Here is a 16,364-nt window from a genome sequence, read left to right on the forward strand (position 1 = left end):
GGGGGCCTTACAAATGTGCGCTTTTACCACAAAAAATTACAAGGGGTAAATCAGGCTCCATACTTAACATGAGCAAATGCTCTAACATAGCAAGGTGATAACATTATCGTAACTGAAGCACTTCTAACCGTACAAGATAAACATCAAGTACGGTCAGAAAGCTTCAATTGAAAACCATGTCAAACTTTTGCCATGTGTGAGTATATCACTCTAACACAAGGACTCAAAGAAATCCTTGATTCTATATTCATTTTGAAGTGTAAGATAAACTCAAACACAACAAAAATAAATGATTAAAACCTATATAAATGTATGAAATGTGTAACATAATAGCAATAAAGCTTAAACACAAGATAATACTACAACCTAGATCTGAGAAAATAAAAATCATAAACATTAATTTATATCCCGTCCAGGTCCATATTCGAGTAAAGTTTCTCATCTCGCAAAAACTTTTAACCTGTAAATTTTGGGAGTAAAACCTTAATCTGAGTGAAACAACTGATTATCTCCAGTGCGAGTAAACACTTTTACTCTAGCACAAAATAATCACTATTTACGATACGTACCCATCTTCAAGTGTGAGTATATACTCCAACACAATGATAGATAGTTACAAAACCTAATCTTCTCCTCTTTAAGTGTGAGAAAACTCCAACACACAAAGAGCATAGCTTTAATTTTTAAAACTACTAAAAAATAGTCAATTTAAAAATTAGCAACAAAAAAAACTTTGCTATAAATTATAATAATTAAAATTTAATTATATCATTTTTAAAAATGTAATAAACAGCTAAAATCTTTAATTTTTTATTTTTTTAAATTCTCCATTTTTTAAAGGAAGAAGAGGATTACTTTTTTCAAACAATTTGATACTTGATTGTGTGAAATGCAAATGGAAGGCACCGGTGGTTGCATATATAAACTCTCGATCAAAGTTTTTCTTTGATCAAAGAAATCTTCAATTGAAGTGCAAAGAAATAATACTTAGGGTCAAATTCAATGACATGTCATCGTATAATACGGCCGTTTTATTTGATCAAACTTATTATATGATTAGTAAACACATATACTACATTTATTGTTTAACGTCTAATGCAACTTAGGTGGAGGTCCACATCATTTATGTGCAAGAGGATACCAACCTCTGTGCCATACATGCAAAGAGAGTGACTATACAGCCAAAGGACATGCAACTTACGCGTCATTTGAGGCGAGACCACAAGCAGTAACCCAAGTGAAACTCATCTTTTTTATATCACCCACCCTACTTTTGTAACCAAACATTTTTTTCGTGATCAATTCAAAGTTTTGTATCTTCTGTGTCCATAATCAATTAAGTTCTTTATCTTCTTAATGTTTTTAAATTAAATGATGTTTGTCTAATGTGCAACCATTGGATCTACCAATGGCAGAGGGAAAGGGGGTGTATTTATAGCTAAACACTTGAAATCAAGCAAATTTTGAGCTTTTAAAGTGTCCTTGGGGCCCGGGGGATTCACTCTATATACAAAACAGGACGTCACCTGCAAGCGGACAATTTTGATAAAACCCCAAATATACGATTCATATTAGGGAATATGACCCCTTTTTCTACGCTTATACGACAATCAATGTAGAAAACTATCATACCCCTATCTTACATATAAAATTTAGGTCTCACATGATCTAATTGAGTAAAACTAGTCAAAGAGCATGCAACATAGTGATTGGACACATACTAAGGATCCATTTCTATTGATAACTATATGTACCCTCAATGTATCTTAATTTGACTTTCAAACTATGTGCCCCTTTAGCCTGCACTCTAGCTACTCGTCCAATTTTGACCCATCTAAATTACTCAAAAAACATGGTTATAAAGTTGTGTTCAGTTCTGCATGTAAATTTGCATCTATACAAACTCTTTATAGCTTTCATCCCTCAACAAATGAACTATAATTAGAAGACAAGAAATTGATACAAAGAAGTGTTAGTTCTTGCATGTATCTTTGCAACTATTGACTAACAAGTTCGAGGGAAAACTCTTTTGGGAATCATTTTAAAACACAAAAACTTTCTCTCATTTTTCCATTTTCTGACCCCCCCCCCCCCCCCCCCCCCCCCCCCCCCCCCAATAAATATGATACCCCCTCCCTTATTTTTAAGCTTGGGAGATAAATTATTGGGGTCTACCCCTAACTTATACGCTTATATAACTTGTAGAAGAAACCCCCTCCCCTGCACTTACGTAGTGCGGTAAGTTTTCCATGGTAAATCCCCCGGGCCTTGGGGGGTGCACACAAGGCTAGGACAAGCAAAAAGGGGTGTGGCCACAAGGGCATGCATAACCTTTTGTTTGGTTGTTCTACGTGTCCTTGTGACCACCTCCCTTTTTGCTTTTCCTAGCCTTGTGTGCACCCTAGTTGTCATAATAATCAATATCTAATTCTCCTAAATGATTTTCTCATGTTAAACTGATCATTTAATATGGGGAAGTGCCAGGGGAGAAAAAGCTAGAATATTGGTTAAGCTAGCAGACCGGCCACACTAGGGATCCAAAGGAGGGAAAATAGGGATCCAAAGGGGGGGCCATCTGCAAAAGAGCCATGTGCAACAATGGGCTAAAAAGACCCTAAGGTTCAACCCATTAAGACTTCCAAAATGCTAAGGTTCCAAAATTCAAAGGTTGTGTCCAAAGGTCAACCTTAAGGGAATTGGATGCTTTGTGTGTGACCCAAAAAGTCTTTTCAAATCCCTACATAGGAGGGGGCGATCCTTGGGAGTAGGGGATGAGAGAGAAAGTCACACACAAGCTCCCTTTACACAAAGGGAATGAGGGACACATGTCAGCTCCCTAGGCCAAATGCCCACAAGGTGTACCCAGTTCCTATTGGATGGCCTTGGAGGTGGACCAATGAGAATTAGGCTAGAGTAGATCTAGTTTATTTAATTTAAAAACACTTAATAAAAGAACCAATGAGAATTAAGTCTCCTAGATGACTATTGGACAGTCTCCCAAGGGGTCCAATGAGCATTCAGCAACCCAATGGCTTGCCTGATTCCTATTGGCCAGGAGGAAAAGGGGTCCAATGAGAGTTTAATTGAATTATTAGTTTACCTAAAGCTCTCACAAAAGGGGAAAGGGGGACACATGTCATAAGGCTATCACTTATGCTGCTTAATAGTCATTGGCTTGACTTGGGGAGGGCCAATGAGGGTTGAGGAAGAGCACATAGCAAGAGGGCTCGCCCAAGAGAGAGAGAGAGAGAGAGGGGGCTGATTTTTGCAAGGCATTATTACACGCACACTCACACACAGACTATGTGTGAAGCAAAGCAGACTATCTCTTCCCAAGCTTTCATGGAGAGCTCATCACCTACTCCAAGTGAGGTAGAAGCCTACATCGACACACTCTTGGCATCTGGATGCAAATCCAACCAAGAGCCAAGCTTCAATGCATGCTCATCTCCTCTACCAAGCTAATTACTAAGCTAAGCTATGCTAATATGAGTGATTATGTGAGGAGATGTACATCTTTCTCGTAAGATACTCCTTCTTCCTCTCAATCTACTCTCATACCCTGCTAGCTCTCACCATCTTCGAAGGTGTGTGAGGTCTTGGGTCTGAGAACGGGGATAATTAAAGTTGTGTTTGCTAAATGTTTTTCTTAGTGCATTAAGTTTTCATCTTCATTGCACTAGCTAGTCTTGAAGGAACACAAAGAATTGTATTCTACAATGTCTCTCTTGATGAGAGAAACCATAATACAAAGCCTTTTCGAGGGGGGACCGGCTCCATGTAAATCCGGTCCTCAACTGTTGTCAATAGCTTAATTTCTCTCTCTTTTGAAGTATTGTTGATGCTATCTAACTAGGTGTTATGCTTTTTGTTGCTCTCTCCACCCAAGCACTCTTGTAATTCTCATTAGGAATCTATTCTAATGAAATGCCCACTATGTTCATGCTAATTTCCGCTACACATAAGTTTTTAGACCATTAAATGTTACATTGGTATCAGAGTACAAGGTTTCTCTTTTCTTGTGCAAGAAGGGAGGTTCTCAAGCTAGCTATAAATGGTTGGTATTATTAGTTGCCTGTGAGTAAGTAGAATAGAGATTTTTCAGCCTTGCAGTGCGCCTCCCTTTGTCCAGTTAACGGGGCATCACCATCGAGAGCTAGGGTCTTAATAGTGGAGTCCTACGGGGCTTGCCTACGGCTTAACCACTATTGAGCTATTAGAAGCTTGACAGGAGCCGGTGCTGTTTTGGTGTCGAAGGACCCTCTCTTCTATTCCTTGCAATTAATGGTATTCAAGCCGCAGGTACAGTAGCTTGAGTGCTTTTTCTAAAGGGGTAAAGAGGAGTAGCAACTAGGGCTTGAAGTGCCAAAGTACACCTAAAAAGTTTACACCTAAAAGTTGTTAGAATGGCTGCTGACAATAGTAAAGAGAGTGAAATTAATGTTGATAACTTTGATTTTGCTCATGAGCAAGCTACTAATGATGCTTCAATGCTTGTTAACTATCTTTTTTCTAGGCTTCAACAAGCCATGGGCAATCCATCTCTCCAAAGCGAAGTGCAACGGCAGCTCTGTGCTCACGGGATTCTCCAAGCTCATCACCATGACGAGAGAACACCTAGGAAGCCTCCTTGTGAGACTACCATGTAACATTTAATGGCCTAAAATCTTATGTGTAGCGGAAATTAGCATGAACATAGTGGGCATTTCATTAGAATAGATTCCTAATGAGAATTACAAGAGTGCTTGGGTGGAGAGAGCAACAAAAAAAACATAACACCTAGTTAGATAGCATCGACAATACTTTCAAAAGAGAGAGCAATTAAGCTATTGACAACAGTTGAGGACCGGATTTGCATGGAGCCGGTCCCCCCTCCAAAAGGCTTTGTATTATGGTTTCTCCCATCAAGAGAGACATTGTACAATACAATTCTTTGTGTTCCTTCAAGACTAGCTAGTGCAATGAAGATGGAAGCTTCATACACCAAGCAAAACACTTAATCAAACACAACTTGAATTATCCCCGTTCTCAGACCCAAGACCTCACACACCTTCGAAGATGGTGAGAGCTAGCAGGGTATGAGAGTAGATTGAGAGGAAAAAGAAGTATCTTACGAGAAAGATGTACATCTCCTCACATAATCACTCATATTAGCATAGCTTAGCTTAGTAATTAGCTTGGTAGAGAAGATGAGCATGCATTGAAGCTTGGCTCTTGGTTGGATTTGCATCCACATGCCAAGAGAGTGTTGATGTAGGCTTCTATCTCACAAGCTTGGAGTAGGTGATGAGCTCTCCATTAAAGCTTGGGAGGAGATAGAGTATTCTTCCTTCACACATGGTCAAGTGTGAGTGTGTGTGTGTCAATGCCAAGCCAAAAATCAGCCCCCTCTCTCTCTTGGGCGAGCCCTAGCTGCTAAAAAGGTCTGGCTTTTGCCTCATTGGACCTCCCCAGGTCAAGCCAATAGGAATTAAGCAGCATAAGTGATAGCCTTTAGACATGTGTCCCCCTTTCCCCTTTTGTGAGAGCTTTAGATAATTAAATAATTAAACAAAACTCTCATTGGACCCCTTTGTCTCCTGGCCAATAGGAATCAGGCAAGCCATGAGGCTTCTGAATGCTCATTGGACCCTTTGGGAGGCTGCCCAATAGTCTTCTAGGAGACTTATTTCTCATTGGTTTCTTTTATTAAATGTTTTTAAATTAATTAAACTACATTTACTCTAGCTTAATTCTCATTGGTCCACTTCAAGGGTCTTCCAATAGGAACTGGGCACACCTTGTGGGCATCTGGCCTAGGAAGCTGACATGTGTCCCTCATTCCCTTTGTGTAAAGGGAGCCTGTGTGTGTGTGTGTGGCTTTCTCTCTCATCCCCTAGCTTTGGGGCTCGCCCCCTCCCATGTAGGGATGTGTAAAGACTTTTAGGGCACACACAAAGCATCCAATTTTCCCTAGGGTTGACCTTTGGACTCAACCTTTGAATTTTGGAACCTTAGCATTTTGGAAGTCTTAATGGGCTGAACCTTAGGGTCTTTTTGGCCCATTGTTTCACATGGCTCTTTTGCAGATGGCCCCCCCTTTGGATCCCTATTTTACCTCCTTTGGATCCCTACTGTGGCCGGTCTGCTAGCTTAACCAATATTCTACCTTTTTCTCCCTTGGCACTTCCCCACATTAAATGATCAGTTTAATATGAGAAAATCATTTAGGAGAATTAGATATTGATTATTATGACATTACCTCTCTCTTAAAATCATAGTCGTCCTCGACTATGGTGTAGAGAAGATAAAGCATATGCATGAGTCCTTTTCTTAGCGGGTAGAGGATCCCTATGTTACCCTACGACATCATTCCATAATGGATGACTAGTCCATTTGGCGCTTGAGAGCCTGAGGCTGCCGCAAGCATGTCTGCACATTAGTCCTATCAGTCTTCCATAGTAGAGTGACAAGCTCTACTTGGTGTTTGGGAGACGTCGTCTCCGCAAACTTGATCTAAGCATGCATACTACTTCATTTTTGTGCACAAATAAAGAAAAAGAGAGTCTTATAAGACAAAAAATTTTGTTCATTTTTAACATTTTGTACATTTGCTTACTCTTGGGAAGCATTGTAAGCATTGACAAGGTTTAGGTTATCCTTTAATTGTATGCCCTGCATCCATCTAGCATCTTCAAAAGGATAATTCTTAAACTTAATAAGATATCGTCGGATAGTCTTACCACCTCTTAATACCTTGTCTTCATGTCGGAGAATGGACTCGGGCTGCAGCACCTCCTCGTGGTCCTCGATCTCCGGTGGGTCTTCAATAGTTGGTTCTTGAGGTGGCTCTCCTTTGTAAGGCTTTAAGAGGCTCACATGAAAAGCATTGTGTATGAGCCAATGATTGGGCAACTTAAGTTGATAGGCCATCTCATTGATTGGCCTAAGAATCTGGAAGGGACCATAGTACCTTTTTGCTAGTTTAGCATAGTACTTTTGGTGGCCCGTAGGATTCTTCCCGTCGTGTGCCTTAATCGAGCCTTGGGAAACTTTAACAAGACCCAATCGTTTTCTTTAAAGGCTTGGGCTCTTCTGTGCTTGTCAGCAGCAGCCTTTTGCCTTTGCTGTGAGATAGAGATAGCATCCTTAATCTTTTGGAAAGATTCTTGTAGGTCTCGGCTATACTCATCTGCAGCGAAGATCTTCCCATGTACCTTAAGTAGCAAGGGACTTTTTGATCTTCCCTCAATTACCTCGAAAGGTGCTTTTCCTGTGGAAGTATGTACAGTGTTATTGTAAGCATACTCTACTAAAGGTAAGTACTTCTCCCATTGGGATCTTTGATCTACTTCCGTTACATAGGCTTTTAGTAGATCGAGAATAGTTAGGTTAGCTATTTCACTTTGGCCATCAGTTTGTGGATGATAGGCCGAAGAGAAGTTTAGCCTTGTTCCTAAATTCTCAAAGAGACCCTTCCAGAAATTACTGGTCATTCTAGGATCTCTATCCGACACTATGGACATTGGCAAGCCATGGTACTTGAAAATTTGTGAAATGAAGAGGGTTGCCATTTGATGGGCTTTGATAGTCTTTTTGACAGGTATAAAATGAGCTTGTTTACTGAACCTGTCTACTATCGTCCATATTCCCGTATTCCCATGGATAGACTTAGGCAATCCAAAGATAAAATCCATGGATATGCTCTCCCAAGGTGAATTAGGGATTGGCAAGGGTTGAAGCAATCCAAGTTGCTTCCCTCTATCAAATTTTGTCTTTTGACATACCACACATTTGGAAACATACTCGTGTATGTTCACTTTCATGGTAGGCCAATAGAAATATGTTTCAATTCCCTTTCGGGTAGACTGAATCCCTCTATGCCCCGCATATGGGGGAGCATGAGATTCATACATTACTTTCTCACGTAGTGAGTTAGTAACGCATAGTCTATTGCCATAGAGAAGATAACCATCTTGTAAAGTAAATGGTTCTTCTTTCTTCCCTAATGCAAGGGCTGAAATCACATCTCTAAAATCGGGATCAATAGCATACTCATCTATCATTGAAGATAGATCATTGTGAGTTGCTATGGAAACCGCATTCACTCTCGGTCGTCTTGAGAGTGCATCGGCTACTTGATTATGCTTGCCAGCAATGTGAGCAATATGAAAATGAAATTGCGAAAGGAAATTTGCCCACCTCATTTGTTTGTCGGAAGCTTGGTCTGCGTCATGAAGTACTTAAGACTTTGGTGATCCGTTCGCAGAATGAAAGGAGTCCCCAATAAATAGTGCTTCCATGAGTCTAAGGCATGTAGAACTGCAAGGAGTTCTTTTTCGTATATGCCTAGAGCTTGCTCAACAGGGTCGAGCCTTCGACTCTCATAGCCTATGGCGTGCCCTTCTTGGAGCAAAACAGCCCCAAGGCAATCACCACAAGCATCACATTGGACCTCAAATGGTTTTGAGAGATCCGGTAGTGTAAGCACAGGTTGAGAGATAAGCTTTTCTTTAAGCTTTTCGAAAGCATTGTTCTCCTTAGCAGACCACGTATACCTAACATTTTTCTTTGTTAGGTCATGTAATGGTCCCGCAATTTGTGAGAACTTTTCTATGAAGCGTCTATAGTATGCACACATACCTATAAAGCTTCTTAGTTCATGAAGATTCCTTGGTTTAGGCCATCCTTTTATTACCTCTAACTTGGATGGATCCATTTGGATTCCATCTTGAGAGATAATGTGACCTAAATATTGAATCTCTTGCAAGAAAAATTCACTTTTCTTTCGATTAACATAAAGTTTATTCTCTCTTAAAACTTGAAATATTACCTGGAGGTGTTGCTTGTGTTCCTCCAATGAATTAGAGTAGATGATAATATCATCAAAGAACACTCCAGTGAAGGTTCGATGAGGCCTGAACAGCTTCTCCATCAAGCGATTGAATGTGGCTGGTGCATTAGTCAAGCCAAAAGGCATGACAATGTATTCGTAAAGACCAAATGTAGTACGAAATGCGGTCTTTACAATGTCTTGATCAACTATCCTTATTTGATGATAGACACTTTTTAGGTCAATCCTACTGAAGTAGGTCGATCCTTGTAGCTTATCAAATAGGTCTTCTACCCGTGGAACGGGAAACCTATTCTTGATAGTGATCCTATTTAGTGCTCTATAGTCGACACACATACGATATGTGCCGTCTTTCTTTTGCACTAATAGCACAGGTGAGCAAAATGGAGATGAGCTAGGCCTAACCATGCCCTTCTCAACTAACTCATGCACTTGCCGCATAATCTCCTCTTGTTGAGCTTGAGAAACTCTATAAGGAGGTTTGTTAGGCGGTGAACTTCCTGGAAGAAGTTCAATTGCATGGTCATCATTACCTCGTTTAGGAGGTAGCTCACAAGGGATGCCGTCAATAAAGACATCTTGAAACCCCTTGAGAAAATTGGATAACTCTAATTCCTTTTTGTTGCTTTTATTTTCTTTTGCTAAAGCATTAGGTTCATTTTGAGAATCTTTAACAAAAATCATGTACACGGAAATAGAGCTCTTTATTGACTTGTTGAAAGCTGGTGTATGTACAATGGGGATGGTGTTACCCATCTCCCTAGCATCTATATACATGTCCTTTTCCCTGAACTTAAAGGAGATTCTCCTTTCAGGAAATTTAACATGGGCAGCCAGGCGGTCAAACCATGGTGCCCCTAGGATTACATCCTCATGCTTGAGAGGAGAGATAAAGAAGTCCTCTTTGTCCACATAGCCTTGGACATGAAGCCTCAATTTCCCGATTAAGGGAGTGACTGAAGCTTCTTGCCCCTTGAAGGCACTGTCTGCGGGTAGGATATCTCCCATCTCGTAGGATTGTATGCCTAGCTTGGTGGCCAACTCTATAGATATAAAATTGTGAGTAGAACCAGGGTCAAAGAGAATAAAAGCATCATGTTCTCTTCCCTTTCCCCAAGCATGGCATAGAGGAGATCCTTTGTGGTGAGTTTGATGAATCTCCTCCTCTTGGATTTCAACCAAAGAAGCTCTAGGAGGATCTTGGCGGTTGTTCTTTTGGGGACAAGCGCGATACGCATGCCCTTGTTCGCCGCACTTGAAACACCGGTTATCTTTACGATAACGCTCAAGCTCTTCAGGAGAGAGTTTATTCTTTCCTTTGTAAACTCCCTTCTCTTTAGCTTTGTTGGAATTGCCCTTAGGAGACTTTTGGACATTGTCCTTCCCCTTAGGCTCATTGGAACCCTTGTTTTCCGGGGGCTTATTATTTCTTTTACCCCCCGTTTGGAAATTGATTCGCGAGGCCACCATAGTATGGTGTATTACCGCCGATATGGTACGTGGCCTTTGGGAGTTGACATACTCCGCCATTTCTTCGGTTAAGCCCGCACAAAATTGTTGCTTTTGCTCTCCAAAATCCAACTTTTTGAAGACAGTGGCTTTGAGTTGTAGGTCCCAAAACTTGTCTACATATTTGTGGATGGATTCATTGGGAGAGAGCTTTAAGCTTCGCCATTCGGTGAGTACTTTGTCTTTGGCATCGGTGGCCAAAAACTGCTTCATAATGGAAGCTCTTAAAGCCTTCCATGTTCGTGGAGCTTCACCGTTGGCTCGTAGGCTAGACCACCATTGTCTGGCGGACTTTTGAAAGTGCATAGCTACATGGCGTAGCTTAGAGGACTCCGTGAAGCCCTCATCTCCAAACGCCGCATCGAATTGCTGGATAAAGGCCAAAACTTTGTCTGTAGCACCGAAGGTGCCATCATAGGTAAGGAAAGAGATGCTCTTCCCTCCCTCTTTGAATTTCTTCAGCTTGGACGACCTCTTCCATGCGGCATAGGATTTCCTATGGCCTCTTCTTTTTGATGGTTCAAAAGTTGCACCATCACTTTCTTCAGAAGATGAAGAATTTGAAGAAGGTGGAGAAGAGGGTGACCTCTTTCTCGCCTTTTTCTTGTCTTGATCTTTGTCATCTTCACCATAGCTTTCATAAGAGGAAGAGGATGAAGAAGATGGAGAAGAGGGTGTCCTCTTTCTCGCCTTTTTCTTCTCTTGCTTTTTATCATCCCTCTTTGAATATGGCGTGGAGAAGAGTGTGATGGTCTTCTCCGCTTTGGTGGTGATGGAGAGCGTTTAGCCCGCCGTCTTCGTGGAGCCATCTCCGCCGAGGTGGCGGGAGACTCGCTTCTTTCTCGTTCCTTCGGTGGAGGCTCTTGAGTTCTCCTTTGGGAAGGAGATGCATCATCAAGAAGTAAGTTCTTGAGCCCTTCATATGGATTCTCTTCTTCTTCCCGAATCGGAGAGAGACCTCTTTTGGTAGTCTCACAAGGAGGCTTCCTAGGTGTTCTCTCGTCATGGTGATGAGCTTGGAGAATCCCGTGAGCACGGAGCTGCCGTTGCACTTCACTTTGGAGAGATGGATTGCCCATGGCTTGTTGAAGCCTAGAAACAAGATAGTTAACAAGCATTGAAGCATCATTAGTAGCTTGCTCATGAGCAAAATCAAAGTTATCAACATTAATTTCACTCTCTTTACTATTGTCAGCCATTCTAACAACTTTTAGGTGTAAACTTTTTAGGTGTACTTTGGCACTTCAAGCCCTAGTTGCTACTCCTCTTTACCCCTTTAGAAAAAGCACTCAAGCTACTGTACCCGCGGCTCGAATACCATTAATTGCAAGGAATAGAAGAGAGGGTCTTTCGACACCAAACAGCACCGACTCCTGTCAAGCTTCTAATAGCTCAATAGTGGTTAAGCCATAGGCAAGCCCCGTAGGACTCCACTATTAAGACCATAGCTCTCGACGGTGATGCCCCGTTAACTGCACAAAGGCAGGCGCACTGCAAGGCTGAAAAATCCCTATTCTACTTACTCACAGGCAATTAATAATACCAACCATTTGTAGCTAGCTTGAGGACCTCCCTTCTTGAGCAAGAAAAGAGAAACCTTGAGCTCTGATACCAATGTAACATTTAATGGCCTAAAATCTTATGTGTAGCGGAAATTAGCATGAACATAGTGGGCATTTCATTAGAATAGATTCCTAATGAGAATTACAAGAGTGCTTGGGTGGAGAGAGCAACAAAAAAAACATAACACCTAGTTAGATAGCATCGACAATACTTTCAAAAGAGAGAGCAATTAAGCTATTGACAACAGTTGAGGACCGGATTTGCATGGAGCCGGTCCCCCCTCCAAAAGGCTTTGTATTATGGTTTCTCCCATCAAGAGAGACATTGTACAATACAATTCTTTGTGTTCCTTCAAGACTAGCTAGTGCAATGAAGATGGAAGCTTCATACACCAAGCAAAACACTTAATCAAACACAACTTGAATTATCCCCGTTCTCAGACCCAAGACCTCACACACCTTCGAAGATGGTGAGAGCTAGCAGGGTATGAGAGTAGATTGAGAGGAAAAAGAAGTATCTTACGAGAAAGATGTACATCTCCTCACATAATCACTCATATTAGCATAGCTTAGCTTAGTAATTAGCTTGGTAGAGAAGATGAGCATGCATTGAAGCTTGGCTCTTGGTTGGATTTGCATCCACATGCCAAGAGAGTGTTGATGTAGGCTTCTATCTCACAAGCTTGGAGTAGGTGATGAGCTCTCCATTAAAGCTTGGGAGGAGATAGAGTATTCTTCCTTCACACATGGTCAAGTGTGAGTGTGTGTGTGTCAATGCCAAGCCAAAAATCAGCCCCCTCTCTCTCTTGGGCGAGCCCTAGCTGCTAAAAAGGTCTGGCTTTTGCCTCATTGGACCTCCCCAGGTCAAGCCAATAGGAATTAAGCAGCATAAGTGATAGCCTTTAGACATGTGTCCCCCTTTCCCCTTTTGTGAGAGCTTTAGATAATTAAATAATTAAACAAAACTCTCATTGGACCCCTTTGTCTCCTGGCCAATAGGAATCAGGCAAGCCATGAGGCTTCTGAATGCTCATTGGACCCTTTGGGAGGCTGCCCAATAGTCTTCTAGGAGACTTATTTCTCATTGGTTTCTTTTATTAAATGTTTTTAAATTAATTAAACTACATTTACTCTAGCTTAATTCTCATTGGTCCACTTCAAGGGTCTTCCAATAGGAACTGGGCACACCTTGTGGGCATCTGGCCTAGGAAGCTGACATGTGTCCCTCATTCCCTTTGTGTAAAGGGAGCCTGTGTGTGTGTGTGTGGCTTTCTCTCTCATCCCCTAGCTTTGGGGCTCGCCCCCTCCCATGTAGGGATGTGTAAAGACTTTTAGGGCACACACAAAGCATCCAATTTTCCCTAGGGTTGACCTTTGGACTCAACCTTTGAATTTTGGAACCTTAGCATTTTGGAAGTCTTAATGGGCTGAACCTTAGGGTCTTTTTGGCCCATTGTTTCACATGGCTCTTTTGCATATGGCCCCCCCTTTGGATCCCTATTTTCCCTCCTTTGGATCCCTACTGTGGCCGATCTGCTAGCTTAACCAATATTCTAGCTTTTTCTCCCTTGGCACTTCCCCACATTAAATGATCAGTTTAATATGAGAAAATCATTTAGGAGAATTAGATATTGATTATTATGACAACCAAAAGAGGTCTCTCTCCGATTCGGGAAGAAGAAGAGAATCCCTACGAAGGGATCAAGAATTTACTTCTTGATGATGCATCTCCTTCCCAAAGGAGAACTCAAGAGCCTCCATCGAAGGAACGAGAAATAAGTGAGTCTCCCGCCACCTCGGTGGAGATGGCTCCACGAAGACTGCGGGCTAAACGCTCTCCATCACCACCAAAGCAGAGAAGACCATCGCACTCTTCTCCACATCATAATTCAAAGAGGGATGATAAAAAGCAAGAGAAGAAAAAGGCGAGAAAGAGGACACCCTCTTCTCCATCTTCTTCATCCTCTTCCTCTTATGAAAGTGATGGTGAAGACGACGAAGATCAAGACAAGAAAAAGGCGAGAAAGAGGTCACCCTCTTCCCCACCTTCTTCAAATTCTTCACCTTTTGAAGAAAGTGATGGTGCAACCTTTGAACCATCAAAAAGAAGAGGCCATAGGAAATCCTATGCCGCATGGAAGAGGTCGTCCAAGTTGAAGAAATTCAAAGAGGGAGGGAAGAGCATCTCTTTCCTTACCTATGATAGTACCTTTGGTGCTACAGACAAAGTCTTGGCCTTTATCCAGCAATTTGATGTGGCGTTTGGAGATGAGGGCTTCACGGAGTCCTCTAAGCTACGCCATGGAGCTATGCACTTTCAAAAGTCCGTCAGGCAATGGTGGTCTAGCCTACGAGCCAACGGTGAAGCTCCAAGAACATGGAAAGCTTTAAGAGCTTTCATTATGAAGCAGTTTTTGGCCACCAATGCCAAAGACAAAGTACTCACCGAATGGCGAAGCTTAAAGCTCTCTCCCAATGAATCCATCCACAAATATGTATACAAGTTTTGGGTCCTACAACTCAAAGACACTGTCTTTAAAAAGTTGGATTTTGGAGAGCAAAAGCAGCAATTTTGTGCGGGCTTAACCGAAGAAATAGCGGAGTATGTCAACTCCCAAAGGCCACGCACCATATCGGCGGTAATACACCATACTATGGTGGCCTCTCGAATCAATTTCCAAATGGGGGCTAAAAGAAATAATAAGCCCCCGGAAAACAAGGGTTCCAATGAGCCTAAGGGGAAGGAAAATTTCCAAAAGTCTCCTAAGGGCAACTCCAACAAAGATAAAGAGAAGGGAGTTTACAAAGGTAAGAACAAACTCTCTCCTGAAGAGCTTGAGCGTTATCGTAAGGATAACCGGTGTTTCAAGTGCGGCGAACAAGGGCATGCGTACCGCGCTTGTCCCCAAAAGAACAACCGCCAAGATCCTCCTAGAGCTTCCTTGGTTGAAATCCAAGAGGAGGAGACTCACCAAACTCATCACAAAGGATCTCCTCTATGCCATGCTTGGGGAAAGGTAAGAGAACATGATGCTTTTATTCTCTTTGACCGTGGTTCTACTCACAATTTTATATCTATAGAGTTGGCTACCAAGCTAGGCATACAAGCTTACGAGATGGGAGATGTCCTACCCGCAGCCAGTGCCTTCAAGGGGCAAGAAGCTTCAGTCACTCCCTTAATCGGGAAATTGAGGCTTCATGTCCAAGGCTATGTGGACAAAGAGGACTTCTTTATCTCTCCTCTCAAGAATGAGGATGTAATCCTAGGGGCACCATGGTTTGACCGCCTGGCTGCCAATGTTAAATTTCTTGAAAGGAGAATCTCCTTTAAGTTTAGGGAAAAAGACATGTATATAGATACTAAGGAAATGGGTAACACTATCCCCATTGTACACACACCAGCTTTCAACAAGTCAATAAAGAGCTCTATTTCCGTGTACATGATTTTTGTTAAAGATTCTCAAAATGAACCTAATGCTTTAGCAAAAGAAAATAAAAGCAACCAAAAGGAATTAGAGTTATCCAATTTTCTCAAGGGGTTTCAAGATGTTTTTATTGACGACATCCCTTGTGAGCTACCTCCTAAATGAGGTAATGATGAACATGAAATTGAAATTCTTCCAGGAAGTTCACCGCCTAACAAACCTCCTTATAGATTTTCTCAAGCTCAACAAGAGGAGATTATGCGGCAAGTGCATGAGTTAGTTGAGAAGGGCATGGTTAGGCCTAGCTCATCTCCATTTTGCTCACCTGTTCTATTAGTGCAAAAGAAAGACGGCACATATCGTATGTGTGTCGACTATAGAGCACTAAATAGGATCACTATCAAGAATAGGTTTCCCATTCCACGGGTAGAAGACCTATTTGATAAGCTACAAGGATCCACCTACTTCAAAAGGATTGACCTAAAAAGTGGCTATTATCAAGTAAGGATAGTTGATCAAGACATTGTAAAGACCGCATTTCGCACTACATTTGGTCTTTACAAATTCTTTGTCATGCCTTTTGGCTTGACCAATGCACCAGCCACATTCAACCGCTTGATGGAGAAGCTATTCAGGCGGCCTTACCGAACCTTTACTTGAGAGTTCTCTGATGATATCGACCTACTTAAGTAGGATTGACCTAAAAAGTGGCTATCATCAAATAAGGATAGTTGATCAAGACATTGTAAAGACCGCATTTTGCACCACATTTGGTCTTTACGAATACATTGTCATGCCTTTTGGCTTGACCAATGCACCAGCCACATTCAACCACTTGATGGAGAAGCTGTTCACTGGAGTGTTCTTTGATGATATTATCATCTACTCTAATTCATTAGACGAACACAAGCAACACCTCCAGGTAATATTTCAAGTTTTGAGAGAGAATAAACTTTATGTTAATCGAAAGAAAAGTGAATTTTTCTTGCAAGAGATTCAGTATTTAGGTCACATTATCTCCAAGATGGCATCCAA

Source organism: Adiantum capillus-veneris, chromosome 13 (assembly GCF_014529385.1).
Source record: "Adiantum capillus-veneris isolate H3 chromosome 13, ASM1452938v2, whole genome shotgun sequence".
Taxonomy (NCBI): Eukaryota; Viridiplantae; Streptophyta; class Polypodiopsida; order Polypodiales; family Pteridaceae; genus Adiantum; species Adiantum capillus-veneris.